General features: G+C 32.8%; 1 protein-coding gene across 4 annotated transcripts in view; it reads left to right on the top strand.

Moving 5' to 3' along the window:
* LOC6038321 (plexin-A2) overlaps positions 1-21336 on the top strand; it is an 82999-nt gene that overhangs the window by 39628 nt on the left and 22035 nt on the right. The gene's annotated exons all lie outside the window — the stretch shown is intronic.

Genomic DNA, 21336 nt, shown 5'->3' with positions numbered 1-21336 from the left:
CGTGATTGGGAAACGTTTTTGAACACTTTTCTACACTTTTCACCAGTACTTACCGTTTGCGAATCCGTTATCTGGAGCATATCAAAAGTAACTTTCTCGTTAGGAGGTACCTCGATGTTGACGTCCGTGTTAGGGAAACCCTCTTCATAAATAATCACTTCATTCAATAAATCACTCCAAAACAATTTCGCTAACTTTCCCAAGTAATCTTTCACAGAAATGAAACTTTCTGGACTCGAACGCGGCAAACTTTCCCGCAACTTTTGACACATGTCAGTTGACGACACCGCACTTACCTTTTAACAACACACTCCCCATATTGTAATACTCGCGCTACACTACACTTTATAATCGAACACATCCATCATTGCCCTCGCACACACTCACTCGCACCGTCCGTTTGTTCGCTCTCAAGAGATACTTCGGGAGGAAAAACCTTTTATCGAAAGCCAGCTTGACGAGACATTGACTGTGTGTGTGTGTGTTTGCACTACACTCTTCCGGGGGTTTGCGCCTGAATGTATACCAGCCAGCCTATCAACAGAGTCCTTCTTTGGTCATAGCCTGCTGCTACTCCCTGTTTGCTCTTAAGGGAAAACTTGTCGTAAAATGACAGTCAACGCGAACGAACACACACTCACATGACGCGGCTAGACCGTAAGGGGAAAGTTTCGGGCTGTTGTGGCCCCGATAATTTATTTTTTTTTTCTACAAAATCTCTGGGGAGCTTCGCACCATCATCCGTTTAAGCAGGGAGAGGGGAAAGAACTTTGATGCCAACTTTTCTTGGTTTATTTTATTTCATGCTTCTTTTTCAAATATTACTTTTTGTTTTTGACTTGGGGGAAAATCGCAATAACTCCTGGCGCGGGAAGAAACTTTATTCGCTCGACACGCACTTGCGTGCTTTTGGGGCGAGGGAAGCAATAGAAGCAAAAGGGAAGTTACGCACAAAATGATTCTCCTAGTATTGGTGACCGATGCATTTAATGCGTGCGTGCAGGACGATGTAATGGTCGCTGGGTTCATTCGCACCTCTTATTGGCTTTTTCTTCGTGTTTTTTTTTCATGTTTTTTTGCTAGCCAAGGTGGGCCACCAGGCACGCGCCGTTAATGGTCTATATTGGTATTTGTCAAGCCCACATATTGCACGTTGGCCAGCTTTACAGCTTAGGGAGGCTATCCCTTAGCTTTGTGTGAGATAAAAGTTTACTAAAATTGAGGAAATTTAAATTTGTGTGAAGTTGAGGTTGTGTGAGGTTATTTGTGTGGTTTTGTGAGGTTGTGTGAGGTCACTGGTGAGGTCACTGGTGAGGTCACTTGTGAGGTTGTGGAAGGTTACTTGAGGTTGGGTAAGGTCGTTTAAAATGTTATATTAGGTTGTATGAGGTAATTTGAGGTTGTGTTAGGTTACTTGTGAGGTTGTGGAAGGTTATTTGAGGTTGTGTGAGGTTATATGTGGTTGTTAAGGTTCTATGTGGTTGTGTGAGGTAGTGTAAGGTAGTTTGAGGTTGTGGAAGGGTATTTGAGGTTGTGTGAGGATCTATGTGGTTGTGTGAGGTTGTGTAAGGTTGTTTGAAAGGTAATTTGAGGTTGTGGAATGTTATTTGAGGTTGTGTGAGGTTATTAGAGGTTCTATTTGAGTTGTGTGAGGTTATGTAAGGTAGTTTGAAAGGTAATTTGAGGTTTTGTGAGGTTACTTTTGAGGTTGTGGAAGGTTATTTGAGGTTGTGTGAGTTTCTATGCGGTTGTGTAAGGTAATTTGAGGTTGTGTGAAGTTACCCGTGAGGTTGTGGAAGGATATTTGAAGTTGTGTTAAGGTTCTATGTGGTTGTGTGAGGTAGTATAAGGTAGTTTGAGGTTGTGGAAGGGTATTTGAGGTTGTGTGAGGATCTATGTGGTTGTGTGAGGTTGTGTAAGGTTGTTTGAAAGGTAATTTGAGGTTGTGGAATGTTATTTGAGGTTGTGTGAGGTTATTAGAGGTTCTATTTGAGTTGTGTGAGGTTATGTAAGGTAGTTTGAAAGGTAATTTGAGGTTTTGTGAGGTTACTTTTGAGGTTGTGGAAGGTTATTTGAGGTTGTGTGAGTTTCTATGCGGTTGTGTAAGGTAATTTGAGGTTGTGTGAAGTTACCCGTGAGGTTGTGGAAGGATATTTGAAGTTGTGTGAGGTTATATGTGGTTGTGTGAGGTTATTTGAGGTTTCCATGTGGTTGTGTGAGGTTGTGTAAGGTAATTTGAAAGGTAATTTGAGGTTGTGGTAGGTTATTTGAGGTTGTGTGAGGTTCTATGTGGTTGTGTGAGGTAGTGTAAGGTAGTTTGAGGTTCTGGAAGGTTATTTGAGGTTGTGTGAGGATCTATTTGGTTGTGTAAGATAGTTTGAAAGGTAATTTGAGGTTACTTGTGAGGTTGTGGAAGGTTATTTGAGGTTGTATTTGAGTTGTGTGAGGTTCTGTAAGGTAGTATGAAAGGTTGTGATATTGTGTAAGGTTACTTGTGAGGTTGTGGAAGGTTAATTGAGGTTGTGTGAGGTAATTTGAAAGGTAATTTGAGGTTGAGTGAGGTTACCCGTGAGGTTGTGTAAGGTTATTTGAGGTTGTGTGAGGTTATATGTGGTTGTGTTAAGTAGTATAAGGTTGTTTGAGGTTGTGTGAGGATCTATGTGGTTGTGTGAGGTTGTGTAAGGTAATTTGAAAGGTAATTTGAGGTTGAGTAAGGTTACCCGTGAGGTTGTGTAAGGTTATTTGAGGTTGTGTGAGGTTATATGTGGTTGTGTTAAGTAGTATAAGGTTGTTTGAGGTTGTGTGAGGATCTATGTGGTTGTGCGAGGTTGTGTAAGGTAGTTTGAAAGGTAAGTTGAGGTTACTTGTGAGGTTGTGGAAGGTTATTTGAGGTTGTGTGAGGTTATTAGAAGTTCTATTTGGGTTGTGTAAGGTAGTTTGAAAGATAATTTGAGGTTGTGTGAGGTTACTTGTGAGGTTGCGGAAGGTTTTTTGAGGTTGTGGAAGGTTATTTGAGGTTGCATGAGGTTAATAGAGGTTCTTTGTGGTTGTGTGAGGTTTTGGTAAGGCAGTTTCAAATCACTTCCCTGTTTAGCTCTCAAAACAAAAATGCTTTTGCTCGCAACTTCTAACAAATTTAATCCATCAAACAAACAAACCGTTCTCGCCACCAACCGGTGTCGCGCCAAGGGGCTACCCAGCATTTTCCCAGTAATAAAATTGTAATAGACGACCATAAAAAAGAGAGGCAACTCTCGCCCCCGCCCGAACCGGTGTGGCCAGCAGCGCCTTCTTCTAAACTGGCAGTGGTGCCATCTGTGCCATTTTTATCCTCACACTGACTTTGGACTGGGTGTGCGAGAATATGATTTGCTGATAAGAGTCGTCGGTCTCTCTGAGTCGGTTTGGTAGCGTAAGGTTTTTATGTTTTTGTTTATGCTCTGCCTTAGTGCCGTTGAATGAAAAAAGAGGGAAAAAGAAGAATGGAAAAAAAACACAGCCGGGAAGAGGAAGTTCTTTCTGACTCATAATTTATTGCCTTTTGCAAAGGTGTACGATACACAACACAAACACACCTACACACAGAGAGAGAGAGGTGAACACAGGACACGATGTGAGCATAAAAGTTGGACTTTTTAGAGCTGGGTTGGGCAACCGGTGGGTGGTGGCAGCATGATGACTTTTTGAGAGGGGCTGGAGGGAGAGCTTTTGCTATAGGGCGTGGGTCATGATAAGGATGTTGTTAATTTTTGGGAACCATGCGGGGAAAGTGAGACTTGTTTATTTGTGTTTATTTGCTAATTCGGGGAATGAAGCTATCGCCGTGATTAACCTAATTTTCTGGGGAATTTGAGCGAGTCGGATAAATTTGCTCGTTTATTGGATTTGATTTGACAAATTACAATTTTGTGCTCTTAGTGGATTTGCCTTTTCAGTGGATCACATAGATAATTTGTGCCTTGGCTTAGAGAATTTGTGATCTTTGTTAGACTCATAAAATTTAAACAAGAATTGTATGTTGATCAATGAGTAAGCTTTCAAAAATGTTTGCCCCACTTAAAGGAATTTGTGCCCTTTTAAACTTGTAACTTAAATTAAACTTTATATGAAATTTGTACCCATTTCTCAGTATGGGTAATTTGAAGTTTTTTTACAAACTTAATTAATTTGACGATTTAACAAAAAATGCCAATTTTTGCTCTTTCTATGAGTAAAAAGGAGTGCCCTCTTTACATTTTGTACCAAAACCTAAAAATTTTGACATTCAATACGAATAGAACAATGTGTGCACTGCATGATTTATGATTTTTTGTGAATTTGTAGAATCAGTGCCCTAATTTTATAATTGTTTTTTTTTTTTGATAAATGAGCCCTCTGAAAGATTTGTGCCCGTTCCAAGTAATTTGTGCCCACTGTTTGATTGAAGATTTGTGTTGCATTTGAGCCCACAGCTCAATTTAGGCACTTTTGGGATGTTGTGCCCAATTGGATTAATTTGTGCTCTTCTTATACATGGCGTCTGAATGATTTGTGCCCACTCCTAATAATTTGTGCTCTCAATGAGTATGCAAAATAATTTGTAACCTTATTAACCTGAAGCATGAAAAATTTGCCCACTGGACGATTTGTGCCCAATCTAAGTAATTAGTGCTCTAGGAGAATATGAAAATTTGTGCCCACTTGTTAATTAACGTATTTTGTAGAATTTTCAATTGGAGTATTTTTTGGGAATTTGTGCCCAATTCGAATTAATTTGTGCTCTGCTTAAGATGAAAACAGCTGTATGATAGATGTGTCATCGGAATGATTTGTGCCCAATCCAAATAATTGTGTTCCCAATAAATATTTAAAAAACACAATTTGTGTCAATTTGAATACTTTTAGGAATTTGTGTCCAATTGGATTAACTAGCGCTCCTCTATTACATGGCGAAATCCAGTCTGCACTCCAAAGCGATGTGATATTTTTGATTTGTGCTTTTCTGAAGATGAAAAAAGCTTGTGCCTGAAGTATGATAAATTTGCCCACTCCAAAGAATTTGTGCTCTCAATGAAAATGAAAACCATTTATACTTCGTAAATTTTGAATACTTTTGGGAATTTTTGCCCAATTTTATTAATTTGTGACGAAAACAAATTCTACCTGAAGTATTACAAATTTGCCCTTTGCATGATTTTTGCCCAATACAAGCGATTTTTGTTCCAGATGAATATGAATAATAATTTGTGCCCACTGTTTGAACTATGAATTTTGAACAATTTGAGCCCATAGTTCAATTTAAGTACTTTTGGGAATATGTGCCCAATTCTATTCATTTGTGCTCTTCTTAAGATAAAAGTTCTAGTTCCTGCTCTGTGTTATATTTACCCTTTGAAAGATTTGTGCCCTATCCAAGTAATTTGTGAATTTGCACTTTTTATCAATATCACTACATTTTTTAAACCAGTTGATGTTACTTTTACTTCCATTGGTTTTACACAATTTGTGCCAACTATAATATTTTTGTGCTCTTTCAAAAAATCATAAAATTACAACCATCGTTCACGCTCAAAGCCTCACAGCTCAATTATGACTCAAAATTACTCTATTTTCCAGCCGGCTGATGTCTTCTTCAGGGCAAGAAAAATCGACTTTTCCACCCTTCTCCCTCTATCTCAACCTCCCACCCACCAGTTCTGCTATTCTGGGAAAATTTCGCCGGCCCCGCCAGCACGCCCCAGCCAGATAAACATTAATCCTATCAACAATTTGAAACATTGAATAATTCATGTCCAATTGATGTGGCCGAAAGGGCATCTGCGGCCTTCTCCAAGGCTTGGCCACCACCAGACGTCGTCCTCGTCCTCGACCATTTTAGTTTTGCTCGAGAACGCACGAAAAGCTGGAAAATCCGCTCGCTTCGCCGGTTTGTGTAATAAGCCTCGAAACTCCGAGCAAAAAAAAAACCCGTCCAGAAATGCGCAGAATCACCATCGCCACCACCACCATGCATGAGGTTTGGGAAATGGCAAACAGGACCAACTTTTCCATGAGCTCTCTAGGCTCTAGGAATCGAGCCGGCCCCAGGAAGTATCTCTAGTAACCGGTAGGTGGCGGCCGGCGGCGGTGGGAGATGTTTGGAGAAAGTGAAAACTCCCTGCCTGCCACCAAGGGAGTTGAGCAAAATCAGTCACCATACAGTCTAGTCTGGTTTCGACGACGTCGACGACGAGGGGGGTGGATTCCACGTCCCTCCGCCAAGGAGCAACTGTGTGTAAATAAGTTTACAGCGCGAAGCGTTCCCCAAGAGAGTGAGAGGGAGAGCGAGCGCTTTAAAGTAGTGTTTGTGACAGGTAGGAAACCACCCACAAACACCCACTTACAGGGTGGGTGGCGTTCGTGCCGGTTACAACTACCAGTGCACCAGGACGCTTGTTACTAGCGGAACCCGAGCAGAAATGTCCTGCCGGGTAGGACTGGTTCTGCTGCGAGCAACATGTAGTTGACAGGCGTGCTGGGGTAGTTTGACAGATTTGACAGTTGGTTTGACAGGTTGACAGAATGTACTTACCGATTTTTGGATCACCTTGCAGCATCCCGGAACACTTCACTGAACACTTCACTGAACACTTTTCACTAAACACTTCAACTTCTTTGATGACTCGTTGGGGGTACCTTGACTTTGAAGTCCGTGATTGAGAAGCTTTCAAGTTCTCTGTACTTACCTTTGTAGACCCCTATTCAGCATCACTTTGTTCACTAAACACATCAACTTTGATGATGACTAGCTGGGGGTACCTTGACTTTGACGTCCGTGATCGGGAAGTCCCTCTAAGAAAAAAATCGAACAACTGTTTTCCTCGGGTTCCGCTCGCCTACTCCAATCACAACTACCAACTCATCCTGTGTCGTCCCACTCCCACACCATCGCAGGATACAACAAAGTAGACTGTGACCGTCGACATCATCGACAACATCCCGAGAAGGGAGCTCTCGTCGTCGTCAAGACCCCGACGACGACACGTTCCGCCTGACGTTTCATGGCATGCTGCGTTCACGAGAAATGGTTGGAATGCTTCAGCTTTTAATTTTTTTTTGCTGTTGCTACTCCGAGATTTTCAATGAAGGAAAATCGCTTCACCGGAATCATCAACTAGGTGGATCAGATTTCTGCCCTTCGGGTACGGATCCGGTTCCGGAATTGCGCTCGGAGACGACGAGCGGCGGCGGCACTCCTGATGAGAGTTTTTAATTGTTTGTTATTGGTTGGGATTCCTGGAGTGATGTGTTTTTTTTTTCAAGCTTTTATTTCTAATCGAGATTGAACGAGGAGGCGATGACCATCAGCGTTGCGAAGGAGTCGTCCCTCCGTAATGGTTACCATCGTTACCTTGCGCAGCAGCCAGATGGAAAACTGGCCGGGCTGGATTACTTGGATTACTTTAATCGGGCAATTAAACGGGCGACGGGTGGAAAAACTTTGCGAAATCGGAGATGAGCTGCTGGTGATTTTGCTTCTTGTTGTTTTTTTTTCTTACTTCTTTCCTCTAATTGGCAACCTGTTTGGTTTCGCTGGGAAAAGTTTTCATTGAAAGGGGGTCGGAATGGGGTTTGTTGCGAGGGAGTAGTTTTTCCTGGGTTTTAATTGGTGCTCGTTGCAATTGAAATTAATCATTGCAGATTAAACTTTTCATCAAACTCCCTTGTATTGATATTCAAATATTGAAAATAAAGTTATTTTATATTCAACATGATTCGATTTTCATGTTGCTGTAACACCAATTTTATCAATATTATAAAAAAATAAATATATTAAAAATGAACGGCGTTGCAAATATACCTTTCTTTGATTAAACATTTAAATTTGAACAGTTCATCGTAAAAAAATATTTTAATTTTTAAGATTGTCAATTTTGAGGTTGAAATATTACTTCTTTTTCATGTAATTTTACTGCAATCTAGAGTTAGTCATAAAATTCAGAAAATTTACACATTTTTAGAGGAAATACTGCATTTTTTCCTGACACAAAATCTGGAAAAAACTCCTTTATGTAATATTGACAAGATTTTTTACTTTGTGTTTTACGGCAAAGAAGTGTTTTTTTAGATGAAACTTCAATTAGTTATATATTATTGAACTAAAACTGAAACTGGAAAAATCCAATAAAAATGGCTTTCTGTGCTTGAAAACTTCTTTAACTGGAATATTCAATGTTGCAAGAATTCCGTAAAATTTTATATAAAAAATGTAAATAATGTGAATAAAGCTTGTTTTTCATCAATTGGAAAACTCAACTTTTAATAAAATCAAAATGTTATTCGTTTTAAAATGCTAATAAATATAATCTTAACTTTTTGAAAGTACGAAAAAAAAATGGTAAAATTGACAAAATTGACAAAATTTGTTCTAGAAATTTTCATTTAGTCTGTTATAAAAATGTTTGTTATTCCAATTTATTTGAATTAACAAGGAGTTAAAGCACACATTATTTTGAACTGGATTTTGTCATTGAAAAAAATACAAAATACACTAACATTGATTTTTTAAATTGAGTGTGAAAATCCACAATGTTAAAAAGAAAACTTTATTGAAACTTATTGTGACCTGAATTCCGAGATATTTCGAGCGCACTTTCATTAAAAATTAAATTAGGAATAAAATTTAAGTTGTGTAATTTTAAACATTTTGCACAACCCTATTCTTTGTTAAATTTAAACCGAGGGAAAAATGCCCTTTAAAAATGCACCGTAACATTTTAAGTATTTTCATGCTTTTAATTTTTTTTTGAGAGGCTGATTGTTTAAGTTTTTTCTCTGAATCATAAGTATTACTTAATCAATTGCTTTTGTATTTCTTTAAATTTAATTTTAATTTTAAATGATGTTAATTTATTTATAAAAAAATGTTGAGTTGGTATGATTAAATGCCTATTTTTTTAGATTTCATTAAAGTCTGGAATTTTAAAATTAGATTTGAGTGGCCACCCTGAACTACAAATTCTTCAAAGCTATTAATCAAAATTTTGCGACGGGTGATACTTATATTCAAATTATTTAAAAAATATACGGCATTTTCGAAAATTTCAGTAAACTACACTAGAAATAGTAATGTAAAGAAAACCTATACAAAATTTTGCGTCGATTGATACTCACATATTTCAAGTCATAAAATTTTTAGAATTTGTAAAAATACTATATTTTGTGAAAATTTATTTTTTTACCAAATAATTTGAATAGGATCAACATTCTTAATAATTGTGGGTCATTTAGTTCCCATATTTCGAAATATGATAATTTTTGTACCTTAAAAAACCCGTTTTTTTTCTAAAACAAAATCTAGTTGTTCGATACTCCTGTCATAAAATATGAGCGGTTTTCACTTAAACGTTTTCACTAAAAGTTTAATTCCCAAAATACGTATTTTTTGTATCTTCGAATTTTTTTAATATGTTTCAGGGGACTAAAAATACATCTTTTGAGTCATAATTCGTGACGGTGCATAATCTTAAATAGGAGACAATATTTTTTTAAATCATTTTTTTACATTTACATAATTTTATATCATTTTTCAAAGCAAAATGGAATTTGCGAACGAAAAGTACATTACAAACTGTTTGATAAAATTTGAAACGAATGATTGCAAAACAACTGAACTAGTGTAAAATGTATTTTTTGCAATTCCGTCGTGAAACTACTTACTTTTCCTGTCATTCTTGAACGACGAAATAGCCTACTTTTCTGTACCAAAAATAACAGAATCGAATAGCAACACTTTTCAAAATAAATGCTGAAAAGTTCTACTTTTCAGCACTGAAATGGGTGCTGAAAAGTTGAACTTTTCAGCACTTGTTTCGAAAAGTAACACTTTTCAACATTTTTTGATTTAAACGATTTATTGACAAAATACATGAAAATTTGACTTAAAATTTCACTCAATGGGTGTTTTTCGGAATTGCAAAAAATGTTGTATGGAACTCGTTGCAAAACTTGATTTTTTCAGCACTCTTCGTATTTATCCAACTCGGTGAACCTCGTTGGATAAATGTACGACTCGTGCTGAAAAAATCCTCTTTTTGCAACTTGTTGCATAAACTACTATTTACATTCAAATGTTGAGACTATGACTTGTTATCTCATTTTTGCCCCCACTCTTGATTTTTAAAGAAGAGAAACTATTCACAATTTTCTTGTTGGAACTTTAAAAATAGAGAGATTAGTTTCTGAGATACAGCCTAACACAGAATTCGAATCGATGAAAATTAATTTTATTAAGTGTCATCTAATCAGCCTGAAATATTCCACTGACGATATCTTTAAGCTTTTGCGAAATTTTCTGATCTTTTCAATCAATTCTATTTCAAAAGCTTTATAATTTGGTCTAAAATATGAAATATGGAGAAATATTAATGTTGAGACCTTTTCAAAAGTTAAACTTGATTTTTAATTTTTTTTAAATTATTCTTATTGAAGAGATCAGAAAATTTCACAATTTTAAAATTAAAAGTCGGGTTCCGAGATATCGTATGTGGAAAATTGTAGGCTTATTAGATGACACTTAGAGAAATTCATTTTAATCGATTCGAATTCTTTGTGAGGATGTATTTCAGGAAATAATTGCCCAATTTTCGAAGTTTCAGAGAGAAAATTGCTGGAAATTTTCTCAAATTTCCAAACATATTTTTTTCAGGAGTGCTTTTTTTCAAGAAGTAATTTCAAAATGAAAAGCAATCTAATATTTATTTTTTCAAATGGTTCATTTTATGAAGAAAATTGTAAAATAATTTTCGATTACATATTCAAAATCAGCCTAAAAAAAAGATTACTATTTTTTTCTGTCCAGGCTTTCGATATTTTTCAAAAATCGTTTTTTGGGTTCAATTAAAAAAATTGATTTTTCTCCGCGTGATTATTTTTTTTTCGAAAAGTCCTAATCATAGCCTACAAATTTGCCGAAGACACCAAATCGATCTAAAATCGCTTCTCAAGATACAGAATTTCATAAATTTACATATTCATTTTGCATGACCATGACAAAAAAAATCGAATTCTTACAGAACTACTCAAATATTTTAAAATACCATGACCATGACGCAAATTCTTCCCCCCAAAACAACATAACCAAAACCCCAAAATAAAAGGAAGCAAAAAAAGGTTACCCGGAGGGCGAAACCTCCACCTTTAACAAAGTATCAATCGAAATTAATTTCATGCTACTTCTTATTTCTGTACCATCGCTCAGCATCGCAAAAATCAGCAAACTCAAGGGGGAGGGTGGTCGCCACTACCGGACTGACTACTCCGCTGTGTTGAGAGGGATTCTAGTAAAATTTAGAAGAGTCATTGCAAAATTTCGCCCAAACCCGATGAATGGTGGTGGCGACGACGATTCCCTTGGCAAATTGAGTGGTTGGCTTTTGGTCCTTGAAACCCCACACCACCCTACCTCTTTACGAGAATCCTTTAAATTTCAAATTTCACTTCCCTGCTGGGGGAGAATGAGAGATCAAAACCAGACGCCAACGCAGGCAATAATTTAAGGGTTAGACCCCCCTCCCACCCGACTCGAGTGGGCCATCGAGGGTTTGCAAGCAATGTTGTTTGAATTGACGGCGCTGATTTCGAGCTCTCTTGTTGGTTGTTGTTGTTGTTTCAGCTCAAGAGATGAAAAGTTACAACATTTTACGACGAGGGTCGTCCTCGGGACGGAATGCAGTTGGAAAATTGTTGTTTGGCGACAAGCGGAAGGGAGGTCGGGTGAAACGGGACACAGAATTAGAGCTTCAAAAGAGAGAGAGAGTTGCCCCGAGGGGGTAGCCACTTCTTCTCCAAGGGGGGTGGAAGTCCCCTGAAGGTAGGCAACGGGATACCTTCAAAAGGATCTTTAATGGCTGAAGTAAACCGTTCGACCGTGATTATGGCGTGAAAAGGTTAATTTGCTTTTGAGACCAATCAGAACAAAGAAGTTGCGTTTGCACGGAACTAAGGAAGCCCTGAAGTGAGCGACGACGCAGTCATTGAGGGAACTTTGAAGGGGTGGTGGTTACACGCTTCGATGAGAAATCCTGAAATGCAATCTCGTAATTGAAAGCTTGTAGTTTTGGTTTCCAGGGCAAACAATTTTGACTTTGATTCAGTTTCGAGAGAGTTGAAGAGATTACAATGCAATACCCCGTATGAAATCTACGTGATTTTCGCTTACAACACCAACATGAACAAAATTAGATTTAGATTTTAGTTATTTTCGTCATTCTGGTCTTTTGATTAATTTTTAATTTTTGTCAATTTGTATTTTTTTGTCATTTTTGTGTGTTTTTATAATTTTAGTTAATTTTTTTCGTTAATTTTTGTCAAATTTGATGAATTTTTATCAATTTTATAATTTTTTGTCATTTTTGTAATTTTTTGTCATTTTTTGTTGATTTCAAAAATTTTTATAAATTTTAGTCAATTTAAGTAAATTCTTGATTGTTTTGTTTAATTTTGTCAATTCTTTTAAATTTTGACAATTTTTGTCAATTTTTGACAATTCTTGTAAATTTTTATTGATTTTTGTCAATTTTTGTTATTTTTTGTTATTTTTTGACAATTTTTGTCAATTTTTGACATTTTTTTTAAATCTACAATTTTTTGTCAACTTTGCCAATTTGTCAACTTATTAATTTTGTCAATTTTGCCAATTTGTCAATTTTGTCAATTAAAATTTTTGTCAATTTTTCTTAATTTTTGTCAATTTTTCTTAATTTTTGTCATTTTTTCTAAATTTTTGTCAATTTTTCTTAATTTTTGTAAATTTTTCTAAATTTTTGTCAATTTTTCTCAAATTTTGTCAATTTTTGTCAATTTTTGACAATTTTTGTCAATTTTTTGTCAATTTTTATAAATTTTTGTCATTTTTTTTCAATTTTTGTCCATTTTCAATTTTGTCAATTTTGACAATTTTGTCAATTTTGTCAATTTTGACAATTTTGTCAATTTTGTCAATTTCGACAATTTTGTCAATATTGACAATTTTGTCAATTTTGACAATTTTGTTAATTTTGTCAATTTTGTCAATTTTGTCAATTTTGTCAATTTTGTCAATTTTGTCAATTTTGTCAATTTTGACAATTTTGACAATTTTGACAATTTTTGTTAATTTTTGTAAATTCTTGTAAATTTTTGTTAATTTTTGTAAATTTTGGTAATTTTTTGTCAATTTTTGTAAATTTTTATCAATTTTTGTAAATTTTTGTTATTTTTTTCAATTTTTGTATTTTTGTAAATTTTGACAATTTTGTCATTTTTTTCAATTTCGACAGTTTTGTCAATATTGACAATTTTGTCAATTTTGTAAATTTTGTCAATATGTCAATTTTGTTAATTTTGTCAATTTTGTCAATTTTGTCGATTTGGTCACTTTTGTCAATTTTGTCAATTTTGTCAATTTTGTCAATTTTGTCAATTTTGTCAATTTTGTCAATTTTGTCAATTTTGTCAATTTTGTCAATTTTGTCAATTTTGTCAATTTTGTCAATTTTGTCAATTTTGTCAATTTTGTCAATTTTGTCAATTTTGTCAATTTTGACAATTTTGACAATTTTGACAATTTTGACAATTTTGACAATTTTGACAATTTTGACAATTTTGACAATTTTGACAATTTTGACAATTTTGACAATTTTGACAATTTTGACAATTTTGACAATTTTGACAATTTTGATAATATGACAATTTTGACAATTTTGACAGTTTTGACAATTTTGACAATTTTGACAATTTTGACAATTTTGACAATTTTGACAATTTTGACAATTTTGACAATTTTGACAATTTTGACAATTTTGACAATTTTGACAATTTTGACAATTTTGACAATTTTGATAATTTTGACAATTTTGACAATTTTGACAATTTTGACAATTTTGACAATTTTGACAATTTTGACAATTTTGACAATTTTGACAATTTTGACAATTTTTACCATTTTGACAATTTTGACAATTTTGACAATTTTGACAATTTTGACAATTTTGACAATTTTGACAATTTTTACCATTTTGACAATTTTGACAATTTTGACAATTGTTACAATTTTGACAATTTTGACAATTTTGACAATTTTGACAATTTTGACAATTTTGACAATTTTGACAATTTTGACAATTTTGACAATTTTGACAATTTTGACAATTTTGACAATTTTGACAATTTTGACAATTTTGACAGTTTTGACAATTTTGACAACTTTGACAATTTTGACAATTTTGACAATTTTGACAATTTTGACAATTTTGACAATTTTGACAGTTTTGACAATTTTGACAACTTTGACAATTTTGACAATTTTGACAATTTTGACAATTTTGACAATTTTGACAATTTTGACAATTTTGACAATTTTTACCATTTTTACCATTTTGACAATTTTGACAATTTTGACAATTTTGACAATTTTGACAATTTTGACAATTTTTACCATTTTGACAATTTTGACAATTTTGACAATTTTGACAATTTTGACAATTTTGACAATTTTAACAATTTTGACAATTTTGACAATTTTGACAATTTTTACCATTTTGACAATTTTGACAATTTTGACAATTTTGACAATTTTGACAATTTTGACAATTTTGACAATTTTGACAATTTTGACAATTTTTGTAAATTTTTGTAAATTCTTGTAAATTTTTGTTAATTTTTGTAAATTTTGGTAATTTTTTGTCAATTTTTGTAAATTTTTATCAATTTTTGTAAATTTTTGTTATTTTTTTCAATTTTTGTATTTTTGTAAATTTTGAAAATTTTGTCATTTTTTTCAATTTCGACAGTTTTGTCAATATTGACAATTTTGTCAATTTTGTCAATTTTGTAAATTTTGTCAATATGTCAATTTTGTTAATTTTGTCAATTTTGTCGATTTGGTCACTTTTGTCACATTTGTCAATTTTTTTAATTTTGTCAATTTTGTCAATTTTGTCAATTTGGCAATTTTGTCAATTTTGTCAATTTTGATAATTATGACAATTTCGACACCTTTGATTGACACCTTTGACAATTTTGACAATTTTGACAGTTTTGACAATTTTGACAATTTTGACAATTTTGACAATTTTGAAAATTTTGACAATTTTGACAATTTTGACAATTTTGACAATACCTTTGATTGACACCTTTGACAATTTTGACAATTTTGACAATTTTGACAATTTTTACCATTTTTACCATTTTGACAATTTTGACAATTTTGACAATTTTGACAATTTTGACAATTTTGACAATTTTTACCATTTTGACAATTTTGACAATTTTGACAATTTTGACAATTTTGACAATTTTGACAATTTTGACAATTTTGACAATTTTGACAATTTTGACAATTTTTACCATTTTGACAATTTTGACAATTTTGACAATTTTGACAATTGTTACAATTTTGACAATTTTGACAATTTTGACAATTTTGACAATTTTGACAATTTTGACAATTTTGACAATTTTGACAATTTGACAGTTTTGACAATTTTGTCAATTTTGTCAATTTTGTCAATTTTGTCAATTTTGTCAATTTTGTCAATTTTGTCAATTTTGTCAATTTTGTCAATTTTGTCAATTTTGTCAATTTTGTCAATTTTGTCAATTTTGTCAATTTTGTCAATTTTGTCAATTTTGTCAATTTTGTCAATTTTGTCAATTTTGTCAATTTTGTCAATTTTGTCAATTTTGACAATTTCGACAATTTTGACAATTTTGACAATTTTGTCAATTTTGTCAATTTTGTCAATTTTGTCAATTTTGTCAATTTTGTCAATTTTGTCAATTTTGTCAATTTTGTCAATTTTGTCAATTTTGTCAATTTTGTCAATTTTGTCAATTTTGTCAATTTTGTCAATTTTGTCAATTTTGTCAATTTTGACAATTTTGACAATTTTGACAATTTTGACAATTTTGACAATTTTGACAATTTTGACAATTTTGACAATTTCGACAATTTTGACAATTTTGACAATTTTGACAATTTTGACAATTTTGACAATTTTGACAATTTTGACAATTTTGACAATTTTGACAATTTTGACAATTTTGACAATTTTGACAATTTTGACAATTTTGACAATTTTGACAATTTTGACAATTTTGACAATTTTGACAATTTTGACAATTTTGACAATTTTGACAATTTTGACAATTTTGACAATTTTAACAATTTTGTCAATTTTGACATCTTTGACAATTTTGAAAATTTTGTTTATTTTGACATCTTTGACAATTTTGACAATTTTGACAATTTTGACAATTTTGACAATTTTGACAATTTTGACAATTTTGACAATTTTGACAATTTTGACAATTTTGTCAATTTTGACAATTTTGACAATTTTGACAATTTTGACAATTTTGACAATTTTGACAATTTTGTCAATTTTGTCAATTTTGTCAATTTTGTCAATTTTGTCAATTTTGTCAATTTTGTCAATTTTGTCAATTTTGTCAATTTTGTCAATTTTGTCAATTTTGTCAATTTTGTCAATTTTGTCAATTTTGTCAATTTTGTCAATTTTGAGAATTTTGTCAATTTTGTCAATTTTGTCAATTTTGTCAATTTTGTCAATTTTGTCAATTTTGTCAATTTTGACAATTTTGACAATTTTGACAATTTTTGACAATTTTGACAATTGTGACAATTTTTGACAATTTTAACAATTTTGACAATTTTGACAATATTGACAATTTTGACAATTTTGACAATTTTGACAATTTTGACAATTTTGACAATTTTGACAATTTTGACAATTTTGACAATTTTGACAATTTTGACAATTTTGACAATTTTGACAATTTTGACAATTTTGACAATTTCGACAATTTTGACAATTTTGACAATTTTGACAATTTTGACAATTTTAACAATTTGGAAAATTTTTACAATTTTTACAATTTTTACAATTTTTACAATTTTGTCAATTTGTCAATTTTGTCAATTTTGTCAATTTTGTCAATTTTGTCAATTTTGTCAATTTTGTCAATTTTGTCAATTTTGTCAATTTTGTCAATTTTGTCAATTTTGTCAATTTTGTCAATTTTGTCAATGTTGTCAATGTTGTCAATTTTGTCAATTTTGTCAATTTTGTCAATTTTGTCAATTTTGTCAATTTTGTCAATTTTGTCAATTTTGTCAATTTTGTCAATTTTGTCAATTTTGTCAATTTTGTCAATTTTGTAAATTTTGTCAATTTTGTCAATTTTGTCAATTTTGTCAATTTTGTCAATTTTGTCAATTTTGTCAATTTTGTCAATTTTGTCAATTTTGTCAATTTTGTCAATTTTGTCAATTTTGTCAATTTTGTCAATTTTGTCAATTTTGTCAATTTTGTCAATTTTGTCAATTTTGTCAATTTTGTCAATTTTGTCAATTTTGTCAATTTTGTCAATTTTGTCAATTTTGTCAATTTTGTCAATTTTGTCAATTTTGTCAATTTTGACAATTTCGACAATTTTGACAATTTTGACAATTTTGACAATTTTGACAATTTTGTCAATTTTGTCAAATTTGTCAAATTTGTCAATTTGGACAATTTTAACATTATTGTCATTTTTTTGAAATGTTGTCAATTTTGACAATTTTGACAATTTTGACAATTTTGACAAGTTTGACAATTTTGACAAGTTCGACAATTTTATCAATTTTGACAATTTTCGACAATTGTGACATTTTTTTGTGGTAATTTTTGCAGTCATTATATATATTTTTGTACTCCAAGCTGGATTGATCTGTCAAATCCAGCAAACATTTTTAAAGATGTCTAGCAAGAAAATTTAATGTGAAAAAAATACTTTTTATGGATTTTACCTCCTGTTCATTTTTTCCTTCTTTAATTTCGTTTCAGGATTAAGATAGGTCCAAGATAATTCAATTCCCCAAAACAGATCATTTAAAAAAGATTAAAAATGTAAACAAAAACAAACGCACGTCATTTTACAAGGGCCCTCACAACAAACACCCCCAAATATAACCTTTTAAAGCGAAACCCATCGCAAACCTTGTGTTTGCGTGTTTGTGTGACACCCCTTGTCGCGCACGAAACACATCGCAGTAACCCCTTAAATTCTGCAAATTTATGAGAACCGTCAGGACCCCACTGCCATGGCCTGCTATTCTTCTTCGTTTGCCCGGCCTGCTGCTGCGCTGCTGTGCTGGAACCCGAGAGATCCGATCAACTTTGGCCGTAAATAGAGTGGCACCTGTTTTTTGTCCTCAAACTTCCTTTCCTTCGTCCCCTTACCGGGATCTGGAAGAAGAAACCCCTCACAGCAGGGGCGTTGTAAGGAGTTTTCCACCCCCCCTCCACCTCACGACTTTTCCGATCTGCCAAACTTCTTCCTTCCTCGTTTTCCCTCTCTCAACGCTGCAAGGATGCTGAAGTTTGCTAGTGTGGGTGTGTAATTCACTTACACAGACGCACACTTTTACATCAATATTACTATGACTCGTCTATATCTATGTTTGTGCGAGTTTGTGTGCGTATAAATTGCACTTTAGTCTCTAATTCCATTCCGTGATAAATCTCTCGAAAAAGGGCTCTTTTCGATTCCGTTCTCGTCCTCCTCTTCCTCTTCTTCAGGAACCTAACCTCATCGAGTTGGCTGTGCAAACAAACATAACCTAAAAGAGACAACAGAGTGAGAAAGAGAAAGAGAGTATAGGCGCGAGGGTGGATGTAACATCGGGAAAACCCAAGGGGGTGGAAGGTCGGTGAGGAAATGCGTGCTGGGCGTACTGATGATGGGCGGTTGACAGAAAAAATCAACCCCCGTCGCACCCCTCGTTCATTGACGGAATCGAATGATTTTTCGCTTCCTTCTCTTTCCCCCTCCAGGGCCAAAATTTCAATGACTCTTTAAAGAGCTATTCCCACAGGATCATATTACACGAAAATATGTTGCATTTTCTCTCCGTGCGCGGTGAAAACACTTGTCAAATCGAAGTTTCCTTCTGGGAATGTCACACTCGCTTGATGAATTTCGGTGAAATCGCAGCAGGCTGCGACCGAGGGGTGCATCACATCTTCGCAATCAACTCTGGCGCGACACTCAATTGTGGTTTAGGACAAGTGTGATGAATTGTTTCTGCAAAATGTAAGGGGTTATCAGCTTTCAAAGAATTGGGCTTATCGTTTGAGGAATTACGCAAGTTAGTTTGATCAACACTGCTTACTCATAAGATGATTTTGCAAACATTGAACGCGAGCGATAAGAAGTTTTTTTTTATTAAGTAGTATAAACAAGAAACTAACACTTGGAAAAGACTGATATTATTTGAAATAAAATTAGAACTCTTCCATGAGGAAGCCAAAGGAATTCCGTAAAAAATGACATAACCCCAATGACAATATGAAATGTTTTATTTTGAATATTTATATTTGTTTTTGTATAAATGGCACTTTGTGAAATCAAATCTTGGGAAATCGAAATACGTCAAAACGTTGTCTTAATTTGGGTCGTTGTGCTCAAATATTACCCCAGAAATGATTCAAAGTTATTTGAAAATTTTAATCCAAGATGGTGGATATGAAATATTGAGGAAATGCATTACAAAAATTAACAAAAATTTTCAAAATTTTGCAAATAATAACAAAAATGTACACAAAATTACAAAACCTGGCTGAAATTGTCTAAACTTTGTCAAAATATTCAAAATTGTCCAAATTGTCTAAATTTTCAAAATCGTCTAAATTTTCAATATTGTCTAAATTTTCAATATTGTCTAAATTTTCAAAAATGTCAAAATTGTCGGAATTGTCAATGATTGCGCACATAAGAGCGTCTGTATGATCCTGTCGCACTTTCTTTCCCGGTAATTACAAACAACTTTTGTTACGATACAAAACGAAACTATATTTAACAGAAACTCTTTATTCGCGTTTAAACTAGATTGTATTTCGCGGTAACTGAACAGAACCGAACTGTTCTGACCTGTTCTGAGGTCTGTCAGGGAATGGGACTGATCTTGGGATGTTTTCCATCAAGAAACTGAGCGGTCAGGACAAGTTCACTGACCCTTTTCCATCTGTTTGTGTTCTGTGAGTACAAATATGTGTGTGTTTACAAGTAACGTAGAGTGGGAAAACTATACAACATAAACTGTGGCAAAAACTACACGAAAACAGTACAGTACAGAAGTTTCTGACTAGAATCTTAATCTTGTGTGTAAACAGTCAAAATTGTTAAAAATGACAAAAATGACAAAAAAGACAAAAATGAAAAAATGACAAAAATGATAAAAATGACAAAAATGACAAAAATGACAAAAATGACAAAAATGACAAAAATGACAAAAATGACAAAAATGACAAAAATGACAACAATGACAAAAATGACAAAAATGACAAAAATGACAAAAATGACAAAAATGACAAAAATGGCAAAAATGACAAAAATGACAAAAATGACAAAAAATACAAAAAATACAAAAACTACAAAAATTACAAAAAAGACAAAAATGATAAAAATGACAAAATTGACAAAATTGACAAAATTGACAAAATTGACAACATTGTCAAAATTGACAACATTGTCAAAATTGTCAAAATTGTCAAAATTGTCAAAATTGTCAAAATTGTCAAAATTGTCAAAATTGTCGAAATTGTCAAAATTGTCAAAATTGTCAAAATTGTCGAAATTGTCAAAATTGTCAAAATTGTCAAAATTGTCAAAATTGTCAAAATTGTCAAAATTGTCAAAATTGTCAAAATTGTCAAAATGGTAAAAATTGCCAAATTGACAAAATTGACAAAATTGTCAAAATGGTCAAAATTGTCAAAATTGTCAAAATAGTCAAAATAGTCAAAATAGTCAAAATTGTCAAAATTGTCAAAATTGTCAAAATAGTCAAAATTGTCAAAATTGTCAAAATTGTCAAAATTGTCAAAATTGTCAAAATTGTCAAAATTGTCAAAATTATCAAAATTGTCAAAATTGTCAAAATTGTCAAAATTGTCAAAATTGTCAAATTGTCAAAATTGTCAAAATTGTCAAAATAGTCAAAATTGTCAAAATTGTCAAAGATGTCAAAGTTGTCAAAATTGTCAAAATTGTCAAAATTCTCAAAATTGGCAAAATTGTCAAAATTCTCAAAATTGGCAAAATTTTCAAAATTGACAGAATTGTCAAAATTGTCAAAATTGTCAAAATTGTCAAAATTGTCAAAATTGTCAAAATTGTCAAAATTGTCAAAATTGTCAAAATTGTCAAAATTGTCAAAATTGTCAAAATTGTCAAAATTGTCAAAATTGTCAAAATTGTCAAAATTGTCAAAATTGTCAAAATTGTCAAAATTGACAAAATTGTCAAATTGTCAAAATTTTCAAAATTCTCAAA

The sequence above is a fragment of the Culex quinquefasciatus genome, chromosome 1, assembly GCF_015732765.1.
Source record: "Culex quinquefasciatus strain JHB chromosome 1, VPISU_Cqui_1.0_pri_paternal, whole genome shotgun sequence".
NCBI classification, from domain to species: Eukaryota; Metazoa; Arthropoda; class Insecta; order Diptera; family Culicidae; genus Culex; species Culex quinquefasciatus.
This window is presented reverse-complemented; position numbering and strand designations above follow the sequence as displayed.